The sequence below is a fragment of the Aptenodytes patagonicus genome, chromosome 12, assembly GCF_965638725.1.
Source record: "Aptenodytes patagonicus chromosome 12, bAptPat1.pri.cur, whole genome shotgun sequence".
Taxonomy (NCBI): Eukaryota; Metazoa; Chordata; class Aves; order Sphenisciformes; family Spheniscidae; genus Aptenodytes; species Aptenodytes patagonicus.
The window spans coordinates 22,106,497-22,123,394 of NC_134960.1; the positions used below are offsets into that span (position 1 = coordinate 22,106,497).

Genomic DNA, 16,898 nt, shown 5'->3' on the forward strand with positions numbered 1-16,898 from the left:
AGCCTTTACCTGCACCACGGACAATACCCAATATTTTGGCCATGTAGGGGACACAGGCAAAAAAATCATGTCATTCAGTGACATTTTAGGGATACGGAAGTGTATCAATGTCTTTGTCTTGGCAGCTGAACACCTTCAAGGTAGGGATGGAAATGGCTCCCCCAGCCTGGTAATATTAACCACAACTATGGGACCCACACAACAACTAGGAGAAACCAAACATTGACACCTACCTTTTACACATTTCCTACTATACCACAGCAAACTCTTCCACCTGCCCTGTCTCCGTGCAGACAGAATGCTTCGGCGTGCTCAAACATCACGCAGCAGGGAGGCTAACTTTGCAGACAGACGTCACTGAAAGAAGTGTTTCACACACAGCTTCTCCTTACGGAGAACAAGGCTCACAACACGGATGCATGCATAGAGACTTCTCTGCTCATCACACTCATTTGAAGAAACGTAAAGTGTTCTGAAGGCCAGAAGCAATATGCAGCTCACGTAAAGACTCAGTCGACAGCATCAGCTCAAAGACACCGTCGTTCTTCCTCAGCACATGGGCAATGCAAAAGATATGTGACTCTGCAACCGTTAATGCAATGTTTGTGTCTACGCCCAATAACTACCGTTCACAGGAAAAGCTGTATCCAACATGACAGTGCCTAAAATGAGCAACTTCCTCAGCCATGCTTCAAATAACAAGCCCCAAACCCAGAAATTCCTGACAAAAATACCCTCCCGTCTCCTACACTCCCACCAATTTTAATACCGACAAAACATCAGCCGTTACTTCATAGGAGCAAGAGCCGTTATATTAATATTAATTAATATTAAAGCACCGCCCAGCCAGACGGAGCGTACAACCCCCTTTTTTCCTGCTTCGACGCCAGCCTCTCTTGCTGATCTTGCACTGACTTCTCACCATGGGTCTGTGACAAGCAAGAGCACTGATGAGCACTAGTGACACTTTCAGACACAGTATCAGACACACGGAGGCCCACCTTGACCTCATCATGACAAGCAAGGCAAGAATTTAAGTACCCTTCCCAGGGAACAGCACGCAATAGGAAAGCAAACTGATGAACCCACAACTTCTCCAGTCGGAGTCCGAGCAAGGTGATACCCAAAAATATGACACCTTCAGGCTCATTTCCAGAAGGCCAGCAAGAAGCCCTGGGAACCCACAAAACACATGCCATGTCTCCACCGCTACCTCCTCACACACAGCACCCCCAAGACTCTCCTCAAACCCTGCACAGATCGCACCGTGGTCCTTGACCTGCATCATTTCCAGATAGACTCCACCCAAAGAAAAGTTGCACAGACGACGTCTCCTTTACCACGAATAACGTATGACTTCTTACCGTGTGTATTTGGCAAGCAAGAACATTTCCTCCAGTAACAATTTGAGGAGACACGTCTGTGAAAGTGTTTCCTATGAAAACGAGCAAGGCAAGAAGCAAAAACATGCAAAACCAGAAGGAGCGTAACATACTCTTCTAGGTGATGGCACTTAGAGTAGATGCGTCATGAAGGTGTTTAGTAGGTAATGAAAACACTGCTGGCTCCTCCCAAAGCTCCCATTATGGCACTTCTCATAAGTACATAATTCGGCTGTTAATTAAGAACATCACAACAACCTGCAAACACACAGGAAGCGCCTCGCAGGGCTCCCAGTACAGCCGGAACAACGTGTCTCAGGCCAAACTTACCTGGGAAGGTGAAACTCGCATTGCGTGAAACTACAGCTGGGCACTGAACAGGGAAAGGAGCAAACCGTATCTCTTCCGTAATTCAACAGCCCCCCACGACCAGCTCCCACAATTCTCATCTCCAACCCCTCACCGCTTGCGTGGGGCTCTTTAACCCTCGTAATTTGCAAGAACTTCTTCTCCGCAAGAGACCGCTTCCCCAGACCACTTCCCTGTAACGTGTACCACGGTCAGGCCCTGGATGTCTACCAGGAGGAGGAGCGGTGCATTTTCTGAGAGGTTTGAAACCGCAGAGATGATACAGACGTCGATGCGCCTCTTCTGCTACGTTTACATCCACTTCTCATCTACTTCCCCCACCAGGAAAAGGACAGCACACCACCGTAGCCTCGCTTCTCCCACCTCCCACACCACCTATAAGGCTGATGAAAACTCCAGCAAATGCCCTAAATGAGCAATAGGCGCCAACACACAGAGCCTCTGCCCACGCAGCTACGCCTCGCCTCACCTGCACGCACGGAGGAGAGGTAACGGGAAGAGAAAAACAACCCAGGCTACGGAGAAAGGAAAGGCAGGGGAGCCTGGTCAGAGGAACTCACCGGGGGAGCGGCGGGGTCCGCGCGGCGGGCGCCGGCAGGGTCCTCCCCGAGCAGCGGCGCGGGCTCGTCGGGCGGCGGGCGGGCCGGGAGGGTGTCGCAGCAGCTGCCGGCCGACAAGCGGAGCTGGCTCTTGCGCGAGTCGGCGGTGAGCGACACCTCGTGCGAGTAGGAGCGCAGGAAGGCGCGGACGCCGTCGATGCCCACGAAGTGCGAGGCCGGCACGCCGCGCAAGGCGCCGCTGCCCGCCGCCAGCAGCTGCGAGCGGCGCCAGCGCCGCAGGCGCAGCGCCAGCAGCAGCAGCAGGAAGGCGAGGAAGAGGCAGGACACGGCCGCCACGGCCACCACCAGCCACCGCGTCAGGCTGCCGGCCGGCTCGCCCGGCGCCGCCGCCGCGCTGCCCAGCTCCGACAGCAGCTCGGCCACGCTCTCGGCCAGCACCACCGTCAGCGTGGCCGTGGCCGACAGCGCCGGCCGCCCGTGGTCCTTCACCACCACCACCAGGCTCTGCCGCGCCGCGTCGCGGGCCAGCGGGAAGCGCGCCGTCCGCACCTCGCCGCTGTGCAGCCCCACGCGGAACAGCCCCGGCTCCGTCGCCTTGGCCAGCTCGTACGACAGCCACGCGTTCTGACCCGCGTCCGCGTCCACCGCCACCACCTTGGCCACCAGCGCCCCGGGCTCCGCCGAGCGCGGCGCCAGCTCCACGCCCGACCAGCCCGCGCCCGGCGCCGCCGCCGCCGCCGCCGCCGGCGGGTACAGCACCTGCGGCGCGTTGTCGTTCTCGTCCACGATCACGAGCCGCACCGACACGTTGCTGCTCAGCGCCGGCGCGCCGCCGTCCTCCGCCCGCACCCACAGCCCCACCTCGCGCACCTCCTCGTAGTCGAAGGAGCGCAGCGCGTACAGCGCGCCCGTCTCCGCCTGCACCGACACGTAGGACGAGAGCGGCGCGCCCCGCACCCGCCCCTCCGACAGCCGGTACCGCACGCGCGCGTTCTGCCCCCAGTCCGCGTCCGCCGCCCGCACCGTCAGCACCAGCGCGCCCGCCGCGTTGTTCTCGGGCACACGGGCGCTGTAGCGCGCCTCCGCGAACACCGGCGCGTTGTCGTTCACGTCCAGCACCCGCAGCGCCAGCACCGCGCTGCTCCACAGCGCCGGCGACCCGCCGTCCGCCGCCCGCACCGTCACGTTGTACTCCGCCACCTCCTCCCGGTCCAGCTCCCTCGCCGTCACCACGCGGTAGTACTCCGCGAAGGACTTCTCCAGCCGGAACGGGAGGCTCTCGCCGATCCTGCACCGCACCTCGCCGTTCGCCCCCGAGTCCCGGTCCTGCACGTGCAGCAGGGCCACCACCGTCCCCGGCGGCGCGTCCTCAGAGATCGCGCTCAGCGACGACCGCACCGAAATCTCGGGCGCGTTGTCGTTCACGTCTGTCACCGCGATCGCGACTTTCGCCGTGTCGGAAAGCCCTCCTCCGTCCCGCGCCTGCACCTCCAGTTCATGTGAGGAGATTTCCTCAAAGTCCAAAACGTCCTTAACGGATATTTCTCCTGTCTCAGAGTCCAGGTGAAAAAGTTCCGACGCCCGGTCTGAAATTTTCTTAAAACTGTATTTCACGTCGCCGTTCAGCCCCTCGTCGGCGTCGGTGGCCGTGAGGGTGACGAGGGCGGAGCCCACGGGCACGTCCTCCGGCACACGCACCGTGTACTCCGCCTGGCTGAACACGGGCGCGTTGTCGTTCGCGTCCAGCACCGCCACGCGGATCCGCGCCGTGCCCGTCCGCGCCGGCTCCCCGCCGTCGCTCGCCCTCAGCACCAGCTCGTGAAACGCCGCCGCCTCCCGGTCCAGCGCCTTCGCCAGCACCAGCTCGGGACGCTGGTCCCCGCCGGGGCCCGCCTGCACGGCCAGCGAGAAGTGCTCGTCGCCGCTCAGCTCGTAGCTCTGCACCGAATTCCGTCCCGCGTCCGGGTCGTGAGCCTCGGCCAGGGGAAACCGCCACCCCGGGGCGGTCGTCTCGCTCAGTCTCAGCTCCGTTTCTGCCTCTCGGAAGCTGGGCGCGTTGTCGTTAATGTCCGTGATCTCCACTTCGATCCCGTAAACCTTCATGTCCCCCTCCACTATCACCTCACAGCGCAGCTCGCATTGCTGCACACTCTCGCACAGCTGCTCTCTGTCTATCCTCTCCGCCGTCACCAAATGTCCCGTCTTCCCGTGAAGAGCGAAATACTGCGTCCGACCTTCGGAGACAACGCGGACGCCGCGGTCGCGGGGCGCCGGCAGCTCCAGCCCCAGGTCCTTGGCCACGTCGCCCACGAACGAGCCCTTCGGCATCTCCTCGGGAACCGCGTAGCGCAGCTGCCCCCACGCCGCCTCCCACGCCGCCGCCAGGACGCACCACAGCAGGGCTCGCTCCCGCCGGCCACAGCGCCTCCCCGCCGCGACCATCTCCGCCGCGGCCCCGCCGGCGCCGCACCACCGCCGGCAGCTCCCCGCCGCCGCCGCCGCCCAACGATCCGGCTCCCGCTCCGGCTCCGGCTGCGTCTCCCGCTCCGGCTCCGGCCCCGGCTCGCCGCTCCCGGGCGCTGCCGCCGGCCCCTCCGCCTCGCTGCAGCACGGCTCCGCACCGCGGGGACGCTCGCAGACCGCCCGGCCGCCGAGCCAGCCAGCCAGCCAGCGAGCCAGCCGGGCCGCAGCGGGCGGGGCTGCCTGCAGCGCTCCGGCCTTCCTCTCGCTCCTCCTCGGTCAACAGCGGCGCCCGCAGCCTCCTCCCGGCACTGCAGGCACCGAGCGCTGCCGACCGCTGCCCGCCCTGCCTTTCCCACGGACACCTCGCGGGGACGGCGCCGTCGCCGCGGACACATCGCTTCCCGTCCGCCGGTGATCGCGGGCGTTGCCTTAAGCTCGAGACCATCTCTGCTCTCACGGTGCGACATCACCCTTCCCTTTCCGCAAGGTGATCGCAGCCAGGAAGAGGGCGGAGTCCTCCCGTCGATGTCTCATTTCTACCGCATGGCGAAAATTAATTCCTAATGGCGGTATATGTAAAGTAAAACAATTTTCCTTAATGCGACTTCTGGAATATTATTAGTCTTCTCCCGCTCGTCCAAAAGAAAAATCGCCCCCACGAATCTTTGTATCCGCCATGCTTGAATGACCGGTACACGGACAGCAAAAGCAAACGGGCTCTGAAACACAAAACGTGATATTCAGACCCTCCCCCGGAGAACCAGGGGTATCAGGCTCATTAATCCCCTCGGCAGGGACTTCTCTTTAACTACTCCCGTTCGCACGGAACACGGTCTAAATTAACTACTCCACCAGCACGGGCTGAGATGAGACATTTAAGGGCTGAAGAAGGTGGGGTCAGTCAGCTCAACCTGACACTCTAAGCCCCCCAACCCCGTACAGCTCCTCAGGAGGTGGGGCCGCTCAGGCACCTGCCGCGCGCTCTGGGCTTTCTCCCTGGAAGACCTTCCCGGGAGCACAGTACAGGCGGAGGCTCCCCTGCTGCTCGAAAACCACTCTCTCCCACCCACCCCGGGTGCACCCACCTGCAGGGAACCTGGCCAGATTCAGCTGCTCGGCTCCCCGCAAACCCCGGCGAAAATGGCTTTGCGAGTACAGCAAGAAGAGTAACGGGTCCCTCTGCCTTTGCTCCTGCGCCCCTTCTCTGGCCCACACCAGCCAAACGGGGGGGGACTGCAGCCCTACGGCAGGGCGGCTTTCCTCCAAATTATTCTCACGCGCCTCTTTTCCCGATATTCGTCTATTCTCAGCGGTATTTCTGAACTGGATGAGAGCAATGGAATTGCATCAAAATGCTGGTACATCTACAGATACAGCTACTACTGGAAAAGTAAAGTTGAAGGACTTGAAGAACGTGGGATTTCCCTTTTCAATAGGCCACATTAATTTACAGTTTGTCTAGTTTATACACGTTTTATCCAAGTAACTCTGCGGCCTGAACGACCAGCAAGGGGCTTTCATTTTCTCAGAAATCACTGTGTGAAAAGATCGATGCTTATTCATCTAATTCTCGAATCTCCAGGTTGGTACGACACCTTTTCAAGAAAATAGTGTAGGACGGCAGGAGAAGACAAGTACAGCTGCACGCTCTAAAATATACGGTTTATGTCCGAGCACCACTCTTTGGGAAAAGGGAAGAGGAAAAGAAGACAGGCTCTGAAAGACAAAAGGCTGTATTATTCTTTCTTGAGATCCCAGTCGACACCTTCACCTGCCTATGAAAGGCAGATCAGGAACGGTAAAAAAGAGGGAACTACCACCCAGGGTGGAAGAAAGAAAAAGGAGAAGTAACTGCACAGAGAAACAACGCCCGGACGAATTAACCCGTCCCACCCGGGCTACCGTTGCTGCAGCAGCCTTACCCCAACAGATGGGCGACACTCTCCTGCTTCACCAGGGAGGAACGACCCGTAACTTCTCCTCTCACGGAGAAAGCACGCACCTTTCAGGAAGGAGAAATCTCCAACACCAAGCGTCAGCCCCATTTTCCCGACCCCGTCGTGTAGAATCAGCGCGTCTCTTTTTACGCAGTACGGACCCGCCTTCACCCTCACTACCCTTTCAGGCAACACAAGCTTCGCAGTCCAAACTTCTCAGCTGACCCGCAACCTGCGACCGCCGACGAACCAAGAAGTGCCGTCGCCTACTGCCTGCTCTGAATGGAACGGCCTTACCCTGCTCGGCTCTCATTCCCGCATGGAGACACGGACCAGCACTTGCCACCCACACCACCATGAAAAAAAGGCAGCTTTTTTGCCTTGTGGACGCCCAGCATCAGCAGAGCCCATCCCACCCACGAGCTTCGCCACGCTTGTACCATTTCACCCAGCACAAGTGGAAGGGCAAGGACCTCCCCGCGGCGCCCAGCCGTCTGACAGCCGACGACGCAGGAAGCGCCGCTTCGCACCCTGCGTGCTGCCAAAGGAGCTGCCAAAAGAAGGGATCGTTTCATTCGTTCGTGGGAACAGAGATGGGCACTACCGGGCAAAGCAGAGAAGCGACGAGCCAAGAGCCCGCTACCGCCAGCGTGAGGTGAGGAAAGGCTGAGCGACGAGGACTGCGCGGGCGTACCGACCTGCGGTGCGTCGGGGTCCGCGGGCGGCTCTCCCGCGCCGGCGCTGCTGCTCGGGCTCCGCTTCCCGCAGGGCTCCCCGCCGAGAAGCTCCTCCGCGGGCAGGCTGGGCAGCGGCGGCGGCGGCGGCGGCAGCCAAGCGCCCTCGGCCACGGTGCGGCCCGGCGCCACGCACAGGTTGTAGGAGTAGGGCAAGGTGCCCTCGCAGAAGTCGGCCGGGAAGGCGGCGCCGGCCACGGAGAAGCGCTGCGCGCCCAGGCAGCGCAGGACGGCGGGCGGCCCGGCCCGGCGCACCCGCGCCAGCACGGCCAGCGCCACGCTCAGCAGGAACAGGGCGCAGAGGAGCGCCAGCGCCAGCACCAGGTAGAACTGCAGCTCCGCCGGCGAGTCGGCGCCCGCCGCCCGCTCGCTCAGCTCCGGCAGCGCCTCCTGCAAGCTCTCGGCCAGCACCACGTGCAGCGTGGCCGTGGCCGACAGCGCCGGCTGCCCGTGGTCCTTCACCACCACCACCAGCCGCTGCTTCGCCGCGTCCCTCTCCGACACGGCCCGCGCCGTCCGCACCTCGCCGCTGTGCAGCCCCACGCGGAACAGCGCCGGCTCCGGCGCCTGCACCAGCTCGTACGACAGCCACGCGTTGCGCCCCGCGTCCGCGTCCACCGCCACCACCTTGGCCACCACGTACCCGGCCTCGGCCGACCGCGGCACCACCTCGAACGGCGACCCCGACGCCCCCGCCCCCGCGCCCGCGCCCGCCGCCGGCCACAGCACCCGCGGCGCGTTGTCGTTGCGGTCCAGCACGAAGACGCGCACCGTCGCCGTCGAGCTCCGCGCCGGCGCCCCGCCGTCCTGCGCCCGCACCGCCACCGCGAACTCGCGGCACTGCTCGTAGTCGAAGGAGCGCTGCGCGTACACCGCGCCGCTCCGCGCCTCCACCGACACGTACGGCGCCGCGCCCGCCGCGCCCGCGCTGCCGCCCGCCAGCCAGTAGCTCACGCGCCCGTTGGCGCCCGCGTCCGCGTCCCGCGCGCGCACGCGCACCACCGCCGCGCCCGCCGCGTTGTTCTCCGCCACGTAGGCGCTGTAGGCGGCCTCCTCGAACACCGGCGCGTTGTCGTTCACGTCCGACACCTCCAGCACCAGCGCCGCGCGGCTGGACAGCGCCGGGCTGCCCCGGTCCCTGGCCACCACCGCCACCCGGTGCTCGGCCGCCTGCTCCCGGTCCAGCGCGCTCGCCGTCACCACCTTGTACGAGCCGCCCGACGACGCCACGATCGACAGCGGCGCCTCGCCCCGCAGCTCGCACGACACCTGCCCGTTCTCCCCGGAGTCCCGGTCCCGCACTTTCACCAGTGCCACCACCGTGCCGGGCGGCGCGTCCTCGGGCACCGGGCTCGACACCGACAACATCGTGATTTCGGGCGCGTTGTCGTTCACGTCCAGCACCTCCACCTCCACCTTGCAGTGCGCCACCAGACCGCCCCCGTCCCTCGCCTCCACCAGCAGCGTGTAGCCTCGCGTGTCCTCGAAGTCCAGCGCCTCCCGCAGCGTGATCGTCCCGCTCTCCGCCTCCACCACGAACTTCTGAAGCACCTTGGCCGGCATTTTCCCGAAGCCGTAGGTGATGCGGGCGTTGGTGCCGGCGTCGGCGTCGGAGGCGGAGACGCGCAGCACCGGCGAGCCCGGCGGCGCGTCCTCCGGCAGGCTCGCGCGGTACCGGTCCTGCGCGAACACGGGTGGGTTGTCGTTGGCGTCGGTGACATTGATGCAGAGCTGGGCGGTGCCGCTCCGGGGCGGCTCGCCGCCGTCCAGCGCCGTCAGCACCAGACGCAGGCTCTGCTCGCTCTCCCGGTCCAGCGCGCGGCGCAGCACCAGCTCCGCGAACTTGCTGCCGTCCGGGCTCTCCTTCGCCTCCACCGCGAAGTACCCGTTGGCCTCCAGCTCGTAGCCCTGCAGCGAGTTCCTGCCCACGTCCGCGTCTTCCGCCATGCCCAAGGCAAACCGGGCGCCGGGAGAAGTCAACTCGTTGATCTCCAGCTGGAAATTCTCTTGCAGGAAGCGCGGCGCGTTGTCGTTCACGTCCTGGATGGCCACCTCGACGTGGAAAACGTTCAGCGGGTTCTGCACCAGCGCCTCGAAGCTGACGGAGCAGGACGCCGACTCGCCGCACATCTCCTCCCGGTCCAGCCTCTCGCTCACGTACAGGTTCCCGCTCTCCCCGCTCACCGTGAAGTATTTCAGCTGCCTTTTAGCGGCAGGCGCCACCCGCAGCTTGCGTGCCGGCAGGTCCGCCGGGCTCAGCCCCAGGTCCCGCGCCAGCGGCCCCACCAGCGAGCCTCTGCCCAGCTCCTCGGGGATGGCGTAGCGGATCCGCTCCGGCGCCGCCCGGCAGCACAAGCACAGCAGCAAAGCGGGCAGCAGCACTCGCCCGGCCGCTCGCCGGCCGCTCTGCCGCTGCCTGCCCGCCATTCTCGGCAGCGCTCGCCGCGCTCCTCCCTCCTGCCGCTGCCCTCCCTCCCTCCCGGCCGCTCTCCGCAGCGAGCGCAGGGGCGGCCGCAGGGCAGCGAGCTCGCCGCCGCCTCGGACGCCGCCGCTCCCCGCGCCGCGACGCCTCTCGCCTCTGCTGCCCGTGCCGCTGCCGCTCTGGCCGGCGCCGTGCGAGCCAGCAGCCTGCGGGGGCACGACGCTGCGCCGCCTCCGCCTCCGCCTCCGGCGCTGCTCCGCGTCGGCCAACAGCGGCACCCGGAGGCGCCGCGACGCCACCCGCAGCCGCCTCATGGCCGCGCTCGCAGGGGCCCGGGCTTTTGACCGGGGCTGAGTGGCTGCGCCCACCCTTGGCGTCTCTCTTTTATTTATCTTTAAACCTGAGATACGCTGTCGGGTACTTTTAGGGCATCTCCTGGAGTCGCAATGAATAGTCAGCAGTAAATATTCGTACAGCACAGCAAACAAGAAAGGAACTCAGCTGCCCTGAATGACATCAGGACAGAACTATGAGAGCAAGAGGCGATAGTATAGCTAGGGAAGACTTCAAGAGCTTTTTAGCACTCTGGCAGGTATTCCGAATTCTGCTTTCATACCTGGGACAAATACCAAGTAGGAAAGATTCGTGTTGGGGTAATCAATAAGCCATCAGAAACAGGATCAAGCAAAAGTCATTGCAGTCCTGTCATGCCAGACCTGCAAAGGGTTTCCGTCTTCCCTGCGGTTCTTCCTTTTCCTCACGTGTGTCTATGATGTTTGTCCCACCGTTGATTTTTCTTGTAGGGAGCAGAACAATCGCACTGAGAAACGTATCACCCCAAAGGTAATGTGTAGAGCTCTCTGCTGAGATCACAGAACACCCTTCATTAATTTGTTTCTGATTCACAAAACAAGTTCCTTCTGTTACGTCTCCATATCTGATGGGGAAAGCCAGGTCAAGTCTTTCATAGAATCATAGAAAGGTTTAGGCTAGAAGGGACCTTTAAAGACCATTGAATCCACCCCTCTGACAAAGGCAGGGACACCCTTCAAACGACCAGATTGCTCAAAGCCCCGTCCAACTTGACCTTGAGCACTCCCAATGGTGGCGCATACACAACTTCTCTGGACAGTGTGTTCCAGTGTCTCACCACCCTCATCATAAAACATTTCTTCTTTACCTCCAATCAAAACCTACCCTCTTTCAGTTTAAAACTGTTGCCCCTTCTCCTGTCACGACAGACCCCGGTAAAAACTCTTTCTTATAAGCCCCCTTTCTATATTGAAAAGGTGCACCATAAGGTCTCCCCAGAGCCTTCTCGTCTCCAGGCTGAAAAGCCTCAACTCTCTCAGCCCTGCTTCATAGCAGAGGTGTTCCAGACCTTTGACCAGTTTCATGGTCCTCCTCTGGACCTACTCTAACAGCTCCATAAAATTCTTGTAGTGTGGGCCCCAGAGCTGCACGCAGTACTCCAGGTGGGGTCTCATGAAAGTGGAGCAGAGGGAGACAACCATCATGCTACTTGTTACGCAGCCCAGGATATGACTGTGTTTCCTGGCAGCAAACGCTCATTGCCAGCTCATGTCCCATTTGTCACCCACCACTACCCCCAAGTCCTTCTTCACAGGGCTGCTCTCAACCCATTCATCCCACAGTCTGCACTGAAACTGGGGACTGCCCCAAACCAGGTGCAGGACCTTCTTGAACTTCATGAGATTCACACGGTCCCACTTCTCCAGCCTTTCAAGGTCGCTCTGGATGGCATCCCTTGCCTCCAGTGAATCAACGGCACCACTCAGCTTGGTGTCCTCTGCAACCTCGTTGAGGGTGCACTCAATCCCACACTCTGTGAAGGTACTAAATAGTACTGGCACTGGTGCGGACACTCGAGGGACACCACATGTCACTGGTTTCCACTTGGACATTGAGCCATTGACTATAACTCTTTGGACGCGGCCATCCAGACACTTCCTCATCCATCTAAGAGCCCACCTGTCAAACCCACCTCTCTCCAACTGAGTGGCCAGCATGTTATGGGGGACCGTCGGGGGACACCCTGCACGCGTTCTCCCACTCAGCCCCCGTCTCTTCATGGAAACCTTGGCGGGGCGCGGTTGCCACTCTGCACTTTGAGGACTGCGGTAGAGATGGTCTTGCTTTCTTTCGCTACAGACAAGTGTGCCCCTGGGAGCACACGTCTGCCTGTGAAAGCCTTCCTCTTTACAGCTGTCAACATCAAAGGTGTGTACGGGAACTGCACCTGCACGCAGACAACTGCAACAGATGGGACCTTCCACATTTGACCAGACACCCCGAGGCCGAGCCGTAGCTCATGACAACAAGCAAGGCAAGAGTTAGAAACATACAGGAATGAAGGGATCGGGTGGAATAGCATTTCTGAGGCCAAACTTATTGAGCAGAAGCAACTCAAATTCCATGGTACTCCATTAGGCACACGCTTGTGTTAACTATGGCAAGCAAGGAAATGACCAGCTGTTCTTCTATACCCCCCCACCCCCGAGCTCCCCTGTCTTCTCTCCAACCCTACACACCTTGCGGGTTTGCTTCTCACCTGCTCACAACTGCCAAAAACACATCGTGGGAGGATCATGCACTACCATCACACCAAGAAGGGAGGTACATTTCTCTGCTCAAGAGCAGTCTCAGAAGAAAAAGAAGGGTTCTAAAGCACACGAATGACAAACGGCCAAAATAAAAGCAGAGCCGTCGTCCAACAGAGAATGGGTCATCAGACTCACGGTTTAGGGGGAACCTCCTCCCCTCTTTTATCACACGCACTGTTCCACAGAGGTGCGACTTCTACTAAGGTCATGTTTACATCTATTCCCCCCAACAATAACAGAACACAAAGATACCCTCACATCTCCTGCCCTTCACACCCGCTGCAGCAAGACCAAGAGGCACTACCACACGGCGCATTGCTAAACGAAGCGATGCTGATAAACACCTGTAAAGCTACAGACGTATGAGACCAGGTAATGAGAAACAAAAACATAACTCAGACAAGCAAGGCAAGGAAGCTTTCAAAGAGAAAGTGTTGTCAGAGAAACTCACCGGGAAGTCTTCTTGGTCTTCACTGCGGGTGTTGAAATTCATCCCTGAGAGCACCTGGGAGTCACTGAGGTCTCAAGCACAAGTGCGGCCCTAAAGTCTTGCTCTGGACAAAATAGCAGGGGGCTTCAGTTGAAGAAATAGTCAGCAGCTCATGTGGCCTGCTCATCTCCCACAGGTATGAAGCCCTTTAGTTGCACCACGGACAATACCCAATATTTTGACTGTGCATCAGCCACATGGGAAAGAGCATTTCATTCGGTGACATTTTAGGGATACGGAAGTGTATCCATGTCTTTGTCTTGGCAGCTGAACACCTTCAAAGTAGGGATGGTGTGCTGGTTTCAGCAGGGATAGAGTTAATCTCCTTCCTAGTAGCTGGAACAGTGCTGTGGTTTGGATTTAGGACGAGAACAAAGTTAATAACACACCGATGTTTTATTTTTTGCTGGGTAGTTCTTACACTAGTGAAGGACTTTTCAGCTTCTCATGCTCTGCCGACTGGGAGGGCTGGAGGTGCACGGGGGGCTGGGAGGGGGGCACAGCCAGAACAGCTGACCCTAACTGCCCAAAGGGATATTCCATACCATGTGACGTCATGCTCAGTATATTAAGCTGGGGGAAGAAGAAGGAAGGGGGGGACGTTCGGAGTGATGGCGTTTGTCTTACCAAATAACCATTACGCGTGATGGAGCCCTGCTTTCCTCAAGATGGCTGAACACCTGCCTGCCCATGGGAAGTAGTGAATGAATTCCTTGTTTCGCTTTGCTTGCGTGCGCAGCTTTTGCTTTCCCTATTAAACTGTTTTTATCTCAACCCACAAGTTTTCTCACTTTTACCCTTCCAATTCTCTTCCCCATCCCACTGGAGGGGGAATGAGCAAGCGGCTGGGTGTTGCTTAGTTGCCGGCTGAGGTTAAACCACAACAGACGGAAACTGCTTCCCCAGCCCAACAGTTACAAAACATCTTTTAAGGTTTCAAGGGTCACCAGCCACAATGAGGCCCCACCTTAGACCTGGACAACAAAGGCGGCAAGAATGGGAAACCTACGGAAGTGAAGGCATCACAGCTTGACGTTTCAGATTATGTCAGCTCTAGAAGGTACACAAGAAGGGTATCTCGTTGGTAACAAGTCCACAGGAGACTCACACAGGAGCTCACACCAAAGACCACAGCCACGGATCCTCAACGCAATTTCTTTGGACAATAAGAAAGGGAAAATGCACAGAACCACAACTGTGGGACCCATATAACAACTAGGACAAACTGAACCTTGACACCTAAATGTTCTTGCAGACATTTCAAATTATACCACAGCAAACTTTCTCCCCTGCCCCGTCTCTGGACAGACAGAATTTTTCACCCTGCCCAAACGTTACGCAACAGGAAAGCTACGTTTGCAGACAGACACCACTGAAAGAAAAGTTGCACGCACAACTTCGCCTCCTCTCAGAACAAGGATCACCACACGGATGCATGCAAAGACATTTCTCTGCTCGCACACTACCTCAAAGAAACGTAAAATGGTCTCAGGTGCATAAGCGATATGCAGCTCCGACAAAGGCCCGGTCACCAAAGTATCAACTCAAAGACACCATCATCCTTCTTCAACACTTTGGGCAACTTGGAAGATACACGACTCTCAAATCTCAACGTAAATTGTACGTCCATGCTCAAGAACCGCCATTGACGGGAAGCAGCATGCAACAGGAAAGCAAACTGATGAACCCACAGCTTGGCCAGCTGGAATCTGAGCAGTGTGATAGCCAAAAATAAGACACCTTCAGACTCACTTTATGTATTCCAGCAACGAGCCCTGGGCATTAACAAGACACGTGCCTTGTCTCCACCAGTAACTCCTCACACACAGCGCCCCCAAGACAGAGACCCCTCCAGCCCTTCACAGCTTGCATGCTTGTCAATGATTTTCATGATTTGCAGATAGACTCCGTCAAAAGAAAAGCTGCACAGACAACTTCTCCTTACCATGGATAACGTTTGACTTCTCACCGCGTGTCTGTGACAAGCAAGAGCATTTCTTCCAGTAACGTTTTAAGGAAACACGTCTACGAAAGCCTTTCTCTTTACAGCTGTAAACATGAAAGGCGCGTACGGGACAGCCAGACAAACCGTGTAACAGATGTGATCTTCCACACATTATCAGAGACAACGGCCCCCCTTCCGAGCATTACAACGAGCAAGGCAAGAACTTCACACCTGCAGGTGTGAAGGAAGGCATCAGAACATACCCTTCTAGAGTATGGCACTTAGAGTAGGTACACAGTTCAGGTGTTTCGTAGGCAGTGGATACACGGTTTGCTCTTCCCAAAGCTCCCATGATGGCATTTGTCATAAGCACACAATCAAGCTGCTAGTTAAGAATTGAGGACAACCTGCAAACACACAGGAGGAACCTCCCAGGGCTCCCAGTAGAGCTGGAGTGACATGTCTTAGGCCAAACTTACTTGGGAAGCCAGACCTCACGTTGCATGATCCTACAGCTGGGCATTAATTGGGGAAAGGAGAGAACTATAGCTCTTGTGTCCTTCAACAGCCCCTCACGAACAGCTCCCACGACTCGCACCTCCAACCCTTCACAACGTGCACTGTGTTCTTTGACCAATTCATGGCAATTATGAGGCGTTCTGCACATGCATCATCGTTCTACATGCACAGTTATTGCACTAATACTTCGTGATAGGAGGACTACGATTGCCTTTCAGGACAGGGAATCCAGGATCACTGCATCAATGGCACAGGCCTTGGCACCAGGTGTGAAATCAAACCATTGCCCAGCCAAAACCACGTTTACCCACCCATTTGCATGGTTGGAAGCCAGCCTCTCACCCTCCTTGCTCTGCACTCACAGCCTTTACTTGCACCACGGACAATACCCAATATTTTGGCCCTATAGCGGACACAGGCAAAAAAGCATGTCATTCGGTGACATTTTAGGGATACGGAAGTGTATCAATGTCTTTGTCTTGGCAGCTGAACACCTTCAAGGTAGGGATAGAAACGGCTCCCCCAGCCTGGTAATATTAACCACAACTATGGGACCCACACAACAACTAGGAGAAACCAAACATTGACACCTACCTTTTACACATTTCCTACTATACCACAGCAAACTCTTCCACCTGCCCTGTCTCCGTGCAGACAGAATGCTTCGGCGTGCTCAAACATCACGCAGCAGGGAGGCTAACTTTGCAGATAGACGTCACTGAAAGAAGTGTTTCACACACAGCTTCTCCTTACGGAGAACAAGGCTCAAAACACGGATGCATGCATAGAGACTTCTCTGCTCATCACACTCATTTGAAGAAACGTAAAGTGTTCTGAAGGCCAGAAGCAATATGCAGCTCACGTAAAAACTCAGTCGACAGCATCAGCTCAAAGACACCGTCGTTCTTCCTCAGCACATGGGCAATGCAAAAGATACGTGACTCTGCAACTGTTAATGCAATGTTTGTGTCTACGCCCAATAACTACCGTTCACAGGAAAAGCTGTATCCAACATGACAGTGCCTAAAATGAGCAACTTCCTCAGCCATGCTTCAAATAACAAGCCCCAAACCCAGAAATTCCTGACAAAAATACCCTCCCGTCTCCTACACTCCCACCAATTTTAATACCGACAAAACATCAGCCGTTACTTCATAGGAGCAAGAGCCGTTAATAGCAGCTGAAGGATGGTCAAGGCTGGGAAAAGCTTGACACAACCAGGATGAAACTCTGCATCACAGTCTTACAAGGACATAGAACTAGAAAACGATGTTGCACGCAGCCGTTACTAGAAATAGTACCCCTGAGTCATGTTTGCACTTCCGTGGCTATTGCTTGCAGACAAATTCGCCAGAGGATTGTCATCCCCTTTCGGGACACGGGAAAAGGGGGCTTCGTGTAAGTGGCAGAGGCCTTGGCACTAGGCACGATATTAAAGCACCGCCCAGCCAGA

General features: G+C 58.0%; 2 pseudogenes; both read right to left on the reverse strand.

Moving 5' to 3' along the window:
* Positions 1-2,266: 2,266 nt before the first annotated feature.
* On the reverse strand, positions 2,267-4,753 carry LOC143166249 (protocadherin gamma-A12 pseudogene; annotated as a pseudogene).
* A 474-nt stretch (positions 4,754-5,227) lies between these two features.
* On the reverse strand, positions 5,228-9,880 carry LOC143166250 (protocadherin gamma-B5 pseudogene; annotated as a pseudogene).
* Positions 9,881-16,898: the final 7,018 nt, after the last annotated feature.